Here is a 13,438-nt window from a genome sequence, read left to right as displayed (position 1 = left end):
CCGTAGGGTCTTTCCGATAAGTCCGTAGGGTCTTTCCGATAAGTCCGTAGGGTCTTTCCGATAAGTCCGTAGGGTCTTTCCGATAAGTCCGTAGGGTCTTTTCGATAAGTAGTGAGGTTTTTTCCGAAAAGTAGTGAGGTTTTTACCGAAAAGTAGTGAGGTTTTTTCCGAAAAGTAGGGAGGTTTTTTTCGAAAAGTAGTGTAGTTTTTTTCCGATAAATAGTGACTACTTTTCGAAAAAAACCTTACTATAGAGGTGTTTACTAGACTAACAGAGGTGTTTTGTTTCCATACATTTTTAAGTTACCAGAAGGAACTCGTGTCATTTCTTTGAATTGAGAACTTGCTTTCTGTTTAATATGTTATCTATTTATATATGTTTTCAATAAAACGTATAATAACTTTTGAATGTGATAACAATAATATAATAATAATATTATAACAAATAAACCCTACAATTATCCTACTCCTGATATCCTGCAGTCGTCTCTTTCTCTCGAAACTTAGTTTTTCGAAGGTTTCACTTTTAACACGTGTGATCTGCCCATAGGATATTTTTTTATTTTAACCTTTTGTAATTGAAGTTTTTTTTATATTTTATGTATTAACAAAGCAAATTAACTAAAAAACAATTTCAATAGAAAAATTATATTTATATATTATATAAATAAATGACAATTTGTAAATGAAATTTAGTTTGCTTGAGTTTGTTTTTCTTTTTTTTTATTGTCTTTATAGCACAAAAGGTATTACAACATTAATACATAATAAAATTATTACAAAATTAGTTGCATTATCGTTTTTTGCAGATGTTATACAACTGTAAATATAATATATGCAATTATTTGTAAATGTAACATTATATTCGTAAATTTATTATTATCTACTCGTTCAGAAATACCAATGCAATTAATAATAGTAATAATAACGATAATTGTAACAATAATAATAATAATAATAATAATAATAATAATTATTATTATTATTAATAATGTAGTTTGCAAATGATCATCGATACAGATAAAAGATAATTGCATTTCATGAGTTTGCTTTTTTTTAAGTTGCTTTTTTCTTATTCTTCTTACTTTCTTTTCTTTTTTTTCTTTTATTTTCATCTATAACTATTAAATTAAAAATTCAGAGCGATTATTTTCAAATGATAATGGCAATTGCATTTGAAAGTGAACTAAACCTCGCAGGACACCATCATGGTTACACTTCTACCATCCTTATCTCTTAATGTGCACAATTTATATTCGACTAATATTCCAATAAGCTATTCTAGAGGACTAGGGACTTTTTCGTTAATGACTATAAATGCTTATTTTATTGCTACTACTATATATGTATATATAAACGTAACATACGTATTCGAACTATATTTTATTATTATTATTATTATTATTATCTTTTTGTAAATTTTGACCATTTCGTTAAAAAGTGCTCACATTTTCTTCATTTTAGTCTTCTTTTTTTTTCTTTAGTATCCATTTTTTCGTCGATATATTTTCTTATCCAATTTTGCAAACGTCTACACTTTTCCAAAGCTCCATCACTCAACAACTATTACTACTACTACTACTACTACTACTAATACTACTACCACAAATGGAGTTTAATATTACAGATATCGTTTTATCAATGCATTACAGTTGGCAAACTTACGTAGTTTACAAGTTTATTGAAGATTACTCGGTAATCTTCTTTTTAAGAGTCTTATTAGAATCATAAAAAACTTTCTTTTATCTACAACTACAAGTACCATCACCATTACCATGACCAGGAACATTGATGTGAGACAACTTTTTATCGTTGAAACCAATAAATTGTACGTTGCATTATTTAAACAAATATATCTTCCAAAAAAGAAGATATATGCCGTATATTTTTATATATGTTATTTTATTTTATTCATTGTATTTTTATATTGCTTTTTTATTTATGTAAATAATATTATTATAATTCTTTAATTATTATTTTATTTAATATTTTACAAAAATAACTTTTAAAAAAGAAAATATATATATATATAGTATATTTTTATATTTTATTTTATTTTACTTTATTTTATTATTTGTATTTTTATATTGCTATTTTATTTATATATAATGAATATTATTATAATTTTTTAATTATTATTTTATTTTAATATATAATTAATATTTTACAAAAATACCTCTCAAAAAAGAAAATATATACTATATAGTACGATATAGTATATAGTATATTTTTATATTGTTATTTTATTATATTTTATTATTTATGTCTGTATATTTTTTTAAAAATAATTTATTATATTTTATTTTATTATTTGTATTTTTATATTGCTATTTTATTTATGTAAATAATATTATTATAATTCTTTAATTATTGTTTTATTTAATATTTTACAAAAATAACTTCCAAAAAAGAAAATATATATATATAGTATATTTTTATATTGCTATTTTATTATATTTTATTTTATTATTTGTATTTTTATATTGCTATTTTATTTATATATAATTAATATTACTATAATTCTTTAATTATTATTTTATTTTTATATATAATTAATATTTTACAAAAATACCTCTCAAAAAAGAAAATATATACTATATAGTACTATATAGTATATAGTATATTTTTATATTGTTATTTTATTATATATTATTATTTATATTTCTATATTGCTATTTTATTTATATATAATTATATATTCTTAATTATATTATATAATTCTTTAATTATTATTTTATTTATATATATATTTATATGTCACTTCTGTACGAGATAAATACTTGTATATCAATTTTGTAAACATAAACGTTTGGATTAATTCAAAAATTTGGAAGATATTTATTCAAAGATAAAATAATAATAAAAAAGAAAAAAAAAAGAACCAAAAGATAAAAGAAGAAGGATCACACGATCCATTCGCATAGGAATTTCTAAATGATTCTAACACCATTCTAAACACCAACCGAGGGAGGAATACGATGCTGATTTACAATACAACATATATAGATATAGAAACCTTGAAGGTGAACGTGAACGAAATTGCAGGTGCGAGCATTGGCTGTTGGGGCCGTCGACTTTATCTTTTCTCTCTCTCTCTCTCTTTCTCTCTTTTTCTCTCTCTCTATTTCTATTTCTTTTACTTTTTCTTTTTCTTTATCTCTGTTTCCCTTTTCTCACTCTTTCCGCCTCATCTTTATCCTTCTGAATAAAGAATTTACTTCGCAAGATCCTGTGTAGTCCACGTTCGAGAATAATACATTTTATATCTCGAACTACAAATGGCGTATTTTTTCATTTTATTTTTTTTTTACATTTAACACATTTTTTCTTTTTTTTTTTTATTTAATTCGAAGAAGAAGAAGAAGAAGAACAATGGTTTGAATAATTCACAGATATCGTTTTTTCATCTTTTTTGTTTTTTTGTTTTTTTTTCTATTTGTTTTTGAATTCATTTATAAATTCGTTCTAAATTCAGAATAATATTTTGACTAAAAAATTTTAATATTAATAAAAAAGAAAAAACAAAATAGAAAAAGAACACACACCCACACATATATATTCAAGATTAATTTGTTTTTTTTTTTCTACGACAAGGTTCGTTCTAAAATCAGAATAAAATTAAAAAAAGAGAAAAAAAAATTGTGATATATGTACAGAAAAAAAAAATAGAAAAATTACACACACACAGATCCACTATGATTATTTTTTTTTTTTTTTTTTTTTTTTTATGACAAAGGACAACGACAATTGTGACAGTAAAAAGATAGCCAATCGGTGACAACCATACACAACCGACAACTATACCTACGTTATAGTCAGCTAGCTCGGTTTTAACCATTTCTTTTTTTTCTTTTTTCTTTTCTTTTTTCTTTTTTCTTTTTATCTTGGATAAAACAGGTCGTTGAGAGAGAACCGGGCGTCTCCTTATTTTTCTTTCATTCATATAAACGCCGCACGCATAAATGTCCAATAAAAAAGAAAACGAACAAGGAAAAATGGTGAGAGAGAGAGAGAAATACGCACCTTATGTGTGTGTGTGTGTGTGTGTGTGTGTGTGTGTGTCTGTGTGTGTGTGTGTATCGTAGAAAACTTGACGTGGTTTTTAAAAAAACGAACTGTGTGCACTTGAAAGAAGCCACAGAGAAACTCGATTTTTCGCAATCAACTCACCTATTCCAAATGAAAATCGAAAACCTTCTTCTTTTTTACATTTTTTTTTTATATTTTTTATTTTTTTCCCCCTTACTTTTTTAGTTTTTAGTTTTTATTTTTTATCTTTGTTTTTCTTCCTTCTTCTTATATTTTTTTTTTTTTTTTTATAACCGTGTTGCATCAGGGTTTCTGCAAAGTAAAAGAAAACTAATTGACTTTTCTTGATTTATTTATTTTTGTATTTTCTTTTTATTCGTTTTTATATATTTTTTTTTTTATTACATTTTTTTCTTATTTGTAATTTTTTTTTTATTTTTCCCTTACTTTTTTATTTTTCTTCCTTCTTCTTATGTTTTTTTTTTTTTTCAACCGGGTTGCATCAGGGTTTCTGTAAAGTAAAAGAAAACTAATTGACTTTTCTTGATTTATTTTTTTATTTATTTATTTATTTATTATTGTATTTTCTTCTTATTTCTTTTTATATATTTTTATTACATTTTATTCTTATTTTTAATTTTTAATTTTTTATTTTTGTTTTTCTTCCTTCTTCTTATGTTTTATTTTGCAACCGGGTTGCATCAAGGTTTCTGTAAATTAAAAAAACAACTAATTGATTTCTCTTGATTTATTTATTTATTTATTTATTTATTTATTATTGTATTTTCTTTTTATTTGTTTTTATATATTTTTTAATTACATTTTTTTCTTATTTTTAATTTTTTTTTTATTTTTCCCTTACTTTTTGTATTTTTTATTTTTATTTTTCTTCCTTCATCTTATATACTTTTTTGTTTTTGCAACCGGGTTGCATCAGGGTTTCTGTAAAGTGAAAGGAAACTAATTAACTCTTCTTGATTTATTTATTTATTTATTTATTTATTAATTTAGTTATGTTATTTTTGTAATTTCTTTTTATTCTTCTTCCTTTCTTTTTTCTTTTTTTTTTTTCTCTAAAATGTATCTTCATGGTTAATCGTACTATAGATTATTATTCTGCATTAGTGTGATATTGCAATTGCAATAAAGGAAAAAACTTTGTTATTTTGTATTTTTTATTATTTTTTTTCTTTAAATTATTTCCTACAAGATTTATTGTTCTCCTTATATGAAATTCAATTGTCCTAGAAAACTAACAATGATTAGTCATTTCGATTACTTCCCATATAGTGTGTACACAATATATAACATTAATGTTACGTTTTGACAAATATGGATAATCGTTGAGCAAGTAACATATATATTTTTTTTTATTCGAATTGTCTTGAAAAATTTGAATGATTGATTCTCTCAAAAAAGAACAAGAAAAACAAAAAAGAAGAAAAAGAAAAAGAAACAAAAAAGAACAAAGTAAAATGTATTGTTTATTAAACGTATTAATATCAACCTATATCAACCTATATCAACTTGTTGAACGATTATGATAATTTGATTAATAAAAAAAATAATGATCTAATAGAAATGATCAATACTGTGTGTTGTCGTATCGATTATTTGAATTCATAGATCTACTTAACAACAACCTACGTGAAATTTCGCAATGACACCTATAGTGATTCGTTGTTCCATTCGATAGAAAACTTGCCACCTGGAACAAATGCATCAATAGTTATAATAATAATAATAATAATAATAATAATAATAGTAGTAGTAGTAGTAGTAGTAGTAGTAGTACATAACGTCATCCAATTGGATCGTGAAAATAGATTTTAACGAGTAAAGACAAACTGTAGGTAGATATACATTCTTTCCTTATTTTTTTTGTTCCTTTTTTTATCTTCTTTTTGCAAAATCCTGAATTAGAAACGTGCTCGTAATTATGAAAATGATTTAAATCAACATTAAAAAAAAAAACAAGAAAATAATGAATTTATCAGTTATTTCACATCACATTATTTTAAAACTAAATTACCTACTTCAATGTAATAAATACAAAATATGGTGTTTGTTATTTCAATATTTATATAAAATTATTCAATATATTAATGTAATCAATTATTCAATAATATTATTCAATATTATAGTGTCTGCTATTACAATATTATATAATATTCATTTAGTATTCAAATGTAATCCTTTAAATATCTAAATATTATTCAATATATTAATATAATCAATTATTCAATAATGTTATTGAATATTATAGTGTTTGTGCTATTACAATATTATATAAAATTCATTTAATGTTCAAATATAAATATATTGAAATATATTATAGTGTTTGTAATGTTACAATATTATATAATATTATTTAATATATTAATATAATCAATTATTCAATAATGTTGTTGAATATTATAGTGTTTGTTATTTTAATATTATAGAACATTCATTTAATGTTCAAATATAAATATATTCAAATATATTATAGTGTTTGTGCTATTACAATATTATATAATATTATTCAATATATTAATATAATCAATTATTCAGTAATGTTATTCAAATATATTTTAGTGTTTGTGCTATTACAATATTATATAATATTATTCAATATATTAATATAATCAATTATTTAATAATGTTATTCAATATTATAGTGTTTGTGCTATTACAATATTATATAATATTCATTTAGTATTCAAATGTAATCCTTTAAATATCTAAATATTATTCAATATATTAATATAATCAATTATTCAATAATATTATTCAATATTATAGTGTTTGCTATTACAATATTATATAATATTCATTTAGTATTCAAATGTAATCCTTTAAATATCTAAATATTATTCAATATATTAATATAATCAATTATTCAATAATATTATTGAATATTATAGTGTTTGTGCTATTACAATATTATATAATATTCATTTAGTATTCAAATGTAATCCTTTAAATATCTAAATATTATTCAATATATTAATATAATCAATTATTCAATAATATTATTCAATATTATAGTGTTTGTGCTATTACAATATTATATAATATTCATTTAGTATTCAAATGTAATCCTTTAAATATCTAAATATTATTCAATATATTAATATAATCAATTATTCAATAATATTATTGAATATTATAGTGTTTGTGCTATTACAATATTATATAATATTCATTTAGTATTCAAATATAATCCTTTAAATATCTAAAAACAATAGATATACAATTTACAATTAGAACATTTTCATAATTATGTGGGCCATAAAATATATCATAGAGTAGAAGGATTTAAAAGTTAGGATAACAATTTTTAGGAGAAAATTCTAATATTGAAATTATTTCTTCACGTTAGTTAGATGTATACTTCATTCGTGACATATTCTCAAACAACTTGATTTATTTCTCGTTTCCTTTCCATATGTTATATCTTTTATCTTGTCTCTTTCTCTCTCTCTCTCTATCTCTCTATCTCTCTCTCTCTCTCTCTTTCTCGATACATAATCAGCATCGTTTTATCCTTTAAACGAAAATGAGCTTCATAAGAAAATAAAAGAAAATATACATAAAATGATAGAGTATAATGTATCCAACTCGTGTATCACATTAAGTTACGTAAAAATCGTGACACACGTGTATCCGCGATTATATATATATATATATATATATATAGTTTGTTTTTTTAATAATTCAAGTTGATAATTTTAAACTTGGTTGAATGTGAATTTTACGTATTTTACTCTCAAGAAAATGAGAAGGTGGGGAGGTGGGTGGTGGGTGGTAATAGAAGTTTTGCATTCTAGGGAAGATACTCAACTAAATCGGTAGACCGTATTTAGAAATCTCATAAGAGTTTGAACACACATACATATATATATATATATATATATATATGTATGTATAATCTTGCAAAGGAATATGAGAGAGAGATATGATGATGATGATGATGATAATGATGATGATGAACTATAAGGATGATCTTCCTTAGAATAAATTTTCAATATTTTTCCTGCTCATATGTTGGTACCTAGTAATTCGTTGCTTGGAATAGTTCCACACAAGTATAATCAAGTATATATATGTATATGTTCACTGCAATGAGATTGCAATGAAGATTTCAATCTACCAAAGTCCACATAGTAAAATAACAGCAACAGAAGGAGAAAGAGAGAGAGAGAGAGAGAGAGAAAGTTGCACCTTTCACGTTATCCTTCATGTTGGTTGGTATATCAAAAATCTAGGACTTTCTCTATTTACTTGACACCTTTACCTGAAATCATTTAATATTTTTAAAAATATATGTAATTGATTTTAATCATTACAAAGTTTTCGTATTATTTGTCTAAATTCATTAAATGACATATACGTGACGATGATTAAAGTAATAAATTAATTATAAATATAAATATATTAAATTATAATAATTATTATATATACTGAAAATAAACTTATTATTATAATAAAAATAAATATATTATAAATTATAAATTTTAATTATATTATGATAATATAATAATAATAAATATAATAATAATATATAATAATTATATAATATAATAAATAAATAAATAAATGAATAATAATATAATAAAAAAATATATATTATATAATAATAAAAATTTTATAATTATATATATTAATATATATAATAAATTAATATATATATTAAATTATATATATATATATATATATATATATATATATATATATATATATTATTTAATAATATAATTAATATTATTATTATTATTATTATTATTATTATTATTTATTAATAATTGGCATTATATAGGAACTCGAAAGTTCATTGCTGCAAATATTAAAACCCGCCATTGTTCACTGAGTGCGATAATTAAAATAGTAAAATTACATTGTCTTTTTTTTTATAGTAAATTTTTTATACTAAAAATTATTTTTTTTTGTATAGTTAATTTACATTGTATTTTTTTATTTTTATTGTTGTTTGCCATAAATATTCAATCAATTGTCATAATTATCAACTAAAGGTATACATTAACATTTATTATTATACCGAACTTTCTACGAGACATTAAAAAATGATGAAAATAATTGACTCTGTGGTAAAAACTAAGGTATGTATTTATTACTTATACATACATACATACATAAATACATACATATACAAGTAAATTCATTTATTATTAACGTATGCATAAATAAGCATTCTTTCCTTAATCGCATAGTGTTCTACTCAAAGACATGACCGACTGCTTTTAGATCATGCACAATGCAATACCACTTGTTGTTAGTGTACGTTTATGTGTTCATGTATATATGTACATGTATATATGTGTATAGGGTATTGCCCCACTGACTCTATAACCTCAAGTTCCGTGACTAACTCGCCCTCTTCGGGTTTTACATGCACATCTGTTAACAGTGTGGTGTTGTGTGCGTGTTACACGTGTTGAGTCTCGAGTTTTGTCGATTGGTAAATACATATACATATATACACGTTCATGTACACGGGTTCATACATAGCACTCACGTATATACGAGTAATGTGCATACTTAAAGGGTTGACGAGGACATGAAGGGGGGATACATAACTCGAGAGTCAAACGCACACGAGTAAAGATCACAACACCCACGCTTATTTACAGTCAAAGAAGACACGTTTACATTGAACTTATGTCAATATAGTTTCTGTAATTGAATGTAAAAAAAAAAAAAAAATAGGGAACAAAATGATTTATATTTAATCAGGTGGTATCTGCAAATATTCAAATACATCGGTTCAACGAGAAACATCAATTTGGTTGATGGTTTGGAAATTTCAATGTGGATTGATAGTTTAATGTATTTTGTGGTGTGTTTATTTATTTGTCTAATTTTATGCATACGAATTGTAACATAGATTTTATTGGAAAATTATTTTATTAAGAATTAAGTGTCATATTTTTTTAATTTACATAAACATATAAGCTTTTACATGGTTGCAATATTATTTTAATATATATATATTATTAATATTATTATTAATGAAACAAAAGTTTGCAACTTTTTGAAATTAATATTTCACCTGCATGTGAAGCAATTTCATTGACTTCAAAAAATTGCAATATTTGAAGTCAAAACACACAATAAACGCATGAACTTCCGTTTCACCCTAATATATAATATTATTTTTATATTATATTAATTAATTTAAATTGATCGAAATATTATTTGGTACAGGTATATATAAATAATCTAATTTGTAATAACCTTGAAATTAAAATAAGGTACGATAAACGATGTGAAAAAAGTGAATGTCCAGAAAAAAAGGGAGGGGGGGGGGAAAAGAACGACGAAACCAATCGAGCAACAACATCATTAATTAAACTTTCACTTTATCGAACCATCGGAAACATTTCGACATTTCGGTCTCGTTTAAAAACACGTGAAATTCGTTTTACGTTTATTCGCTTTTACTTAAAACTGGGTATTACGAAAATGAAAAGAAGTTTCATCGTTATATGGGATACCCCTACTCCTCTCGATCATCTTATAACACCGTGAGAAAAAAAATTGTAATGGTGTTGTGAAATTTTTAACCCGTTTTTGGTTGTGCACCTGTTTGTTTGACCATTGTTTTTGATGATTCTTTCATAAACGATTAATTAAAATGAATTTATAATCAACATTTTTTTTTTTAATTAAACAAGATTATCGTACTTTTAATTAGGTTGTTCAAATATTTTATTTTATTTTATTTTATTTTTTATTTTCTGTTTTGTTTCGTTATCAGGTTGTTTGGAAAAAATTAATATGCTCGATGTTTCATCGTCAACGTTTGCTTGCTTCTTTGCTTGCTTTCACTCAACGACATTTTTTTTTCTTTTTTATTTTTTCTATCTTCCTCATACCCTTTTTTCAATCCCTTTTCACCTGACCCCAACGTAATCCCTTTGTCCTTTTACGCTCGCGAGCATTGTCACGCTCGAGATTGCAATCAAGAAGCACTTGTACCTACCTCCACCTACTCCTATTCTTGTTTGCTTGACTTTATTTTTTTATATGTTTTTTTTTTTTAATTATTATTACGATTACGAAGGATAATCCGAAGTATTATTCATTCGTGAATAATTATTATTATTTTGTTTTGTTCTCGTGGTTTTTTTTTTTCAACTTCACTATAAGTTAAAAATCTTTTATCAAACCGTAATTTTTTCCTCTCCCCGTGCATTGTTTGTTTCATTAAAAAAAAAAGAAAATATTATGTATTTTAATATTAATAATAATAATAATAATAATATTATATAATTTATTTTTCTTATGCAATTGTAAATTATAATTAAACATTTGAATAAAAGTAGGATGGATTGCATCATAAAGTGTGACGATGAAAATTTGGGTTGCATTATTCTCGGCTAGTTTTCTTCTTTTTTTTTTTTTTTTTAGTAGTTCGTGGTTTAGTGGGTGAAAACTGCTCATAATAAAAATAATACGACATGTGTGTGTATTTGTATATAGGTGTGTACCTTGTTTGGAAGGTTTTTAAGTCGAAAAACTGCTAACAATAAGAATAATAAAAATATGTACGACATATACATAAAAATATATATTATATATATATAATATACCTAGAATGTTGGTGATATATAATACGTGTTTAAGAATTATGTTCAACCTTTATTTTTTTTTTTTTTTTTTAAGGGAATTTTTATTCCGGAAGTGCACTCCTGACCGTACCTAAGTACAATCATCCCACTAACGTGTATTTCCCTTTTTATACGTTTCTCAAACGTATCATACATTTCATACACACACACACACCCACACATATACACATTTAACGTGTATTCTACGTGTCTTATTTTTCACATAGAAATCAAGCATGAGTTTTATTGTATCGCGAGTAAGTATTCGGTTGCTATGCGAAAACTGCATATTATACTTTTGCATCGCACGAGTTATGATGAATCTTTTGAATCGAGTAAACGGGTGAAGGAAGAAGGAAAAGGCAGTGGGGGGGGGGGCTGGGTGGTTGGGTGGATGGAACAAGGGAAAAAAACAAAGAAGATAAAAGGTTTGGGTATAGGGTTTGAAGAATAGAAAATGTCAGTGATGGAAAGGTGGAACTAAATATTGCGATTCGTGTCGAGTCTTTATTGATGTACGATGCAAACTGGTTGAACGAATCGAATGAAATTGTTCAACGTGGAAAACATCTCTCTCTCTCTCTCTCTCTCTCCTTTCTTTCTTTCTTTTATTCGATACGTTACCTTTATTTCACGAAATACAAGTAAATCTTTTCTAACATGTAGATAAATAGGTTCTTAGAAAATATTGTTTTAGGTGAAAATTTAGAATTCATTATTCATTCGTGTGTCATTGTTTCTAAAATAATTATATTTTATTTAATAATAATATGTTATAATAAATAAAATATATATATATATATATATATATATATATATATATATATATATATGTATAATATATAATATAAATAATATAATAAATAATATAATATATATAAAATAAAATAAAAATAACATATTATTAAATTAATTAATATTATTATTATTTAATTAATTAATACTATAAAAATTATTATTAAAATAATTTTATTTAATATATATATATATATATATATATATATATATATATATATATTTGTATAGTATATAATATAAATAATATAATAAATAATATAATATATATAAAATAAAATAAAAATAACATATTATTAAATTAATGAATATTATTATTATTTAATTAATTAATACTATAAAAATTATTATTACAATAATTTTATTTAATATATATATATATAATAATAATGTGTTATAATAAATAAAATATATATAAAATAAAATAAATAACATATTATTATTAAATATTATTAAATTAATTAATATTATTATTTATATATTTATATAATTATTTATAATTAAATAATATTATAAAAATTTTTAATTAAAATAATTTTATTTAATAATAATATGTTATTGTATAATAATGCCAATAAATGTTAATTATATAATAATATGTTATTGTATAATAATAATAATAATAATAATAATAATAATAATAATAATAAGTGTTAATTATATTATAATATGTTATTATTTAATTATAACGCAAAAATCATATTATCTTGTTGTATTGTAGAAGTACAATATTGTATAAAAGCTTACATAATTATTTTATTGTTATATAGTAAAATTGTTTCTATAGGATTACCATATTGTACAAGGACTAATTGCAATTTATGAATAGTGTTATATTAAACCTACAGTTAATTATTTTATTATTTTAAAGTAATTTCATTTTTAAATATAATATGTTAACATAAAAATCATATTATCCTGTTATACTGTAAAAGTATAATATTGTATAATGATTTTCATCAATTTTTTTTATCGTGTTATAGTAAAAATATTTGATAAAA

General features: G+C 22.7%; 1 protein-coding gene and 1 long non-coding RNA gene across 3 annotated transcripts in view; one reads left to right on the top strand and one right to left on the bottom strand.

The window, feature by feature from the left end:
- Nucleotides 1-13,438, top strand: part of Cad99C (cadherin 99C) — a 115,357-nt gene that overhangs the window by 50,022 nt on the left and 51,897 nt on the right. The window lies entirely within an intron of this gene.
- Nucleotides 4,648-5,749, bottom strand: LOC149033406 (uncharacterized). Its single transcript, XR_016178905.1, has 3 exons — nucleotides 5,677-5,749; nucleotides 4,892-4,971; nucleotides 4,648-4,739 (listed from the first exon to the last, which is right to left on the bottom strand). It is a non-coding gene; the product is annotated as an uncharacterized LOC149033406 (long non-coding RNA).

Source organism: Polistes dominula, unplaced genomic scaffold (genome assembly GCF_049000335.1).
Source record: "Polistes dominula isolate Pdom_NZ unplaced genomic scaffold, Pdom_raw_medaka contig_27, whole genome shotgun sequence".
NCBI lineage: Eukaryota > Metazoa > Arthropoda > Insecta > Hymenoptera > Vespidae > Polistes > Polistes dominula.
This window is presented reverse-complemented; position numbering and strand designations above follow the sequence as displayed.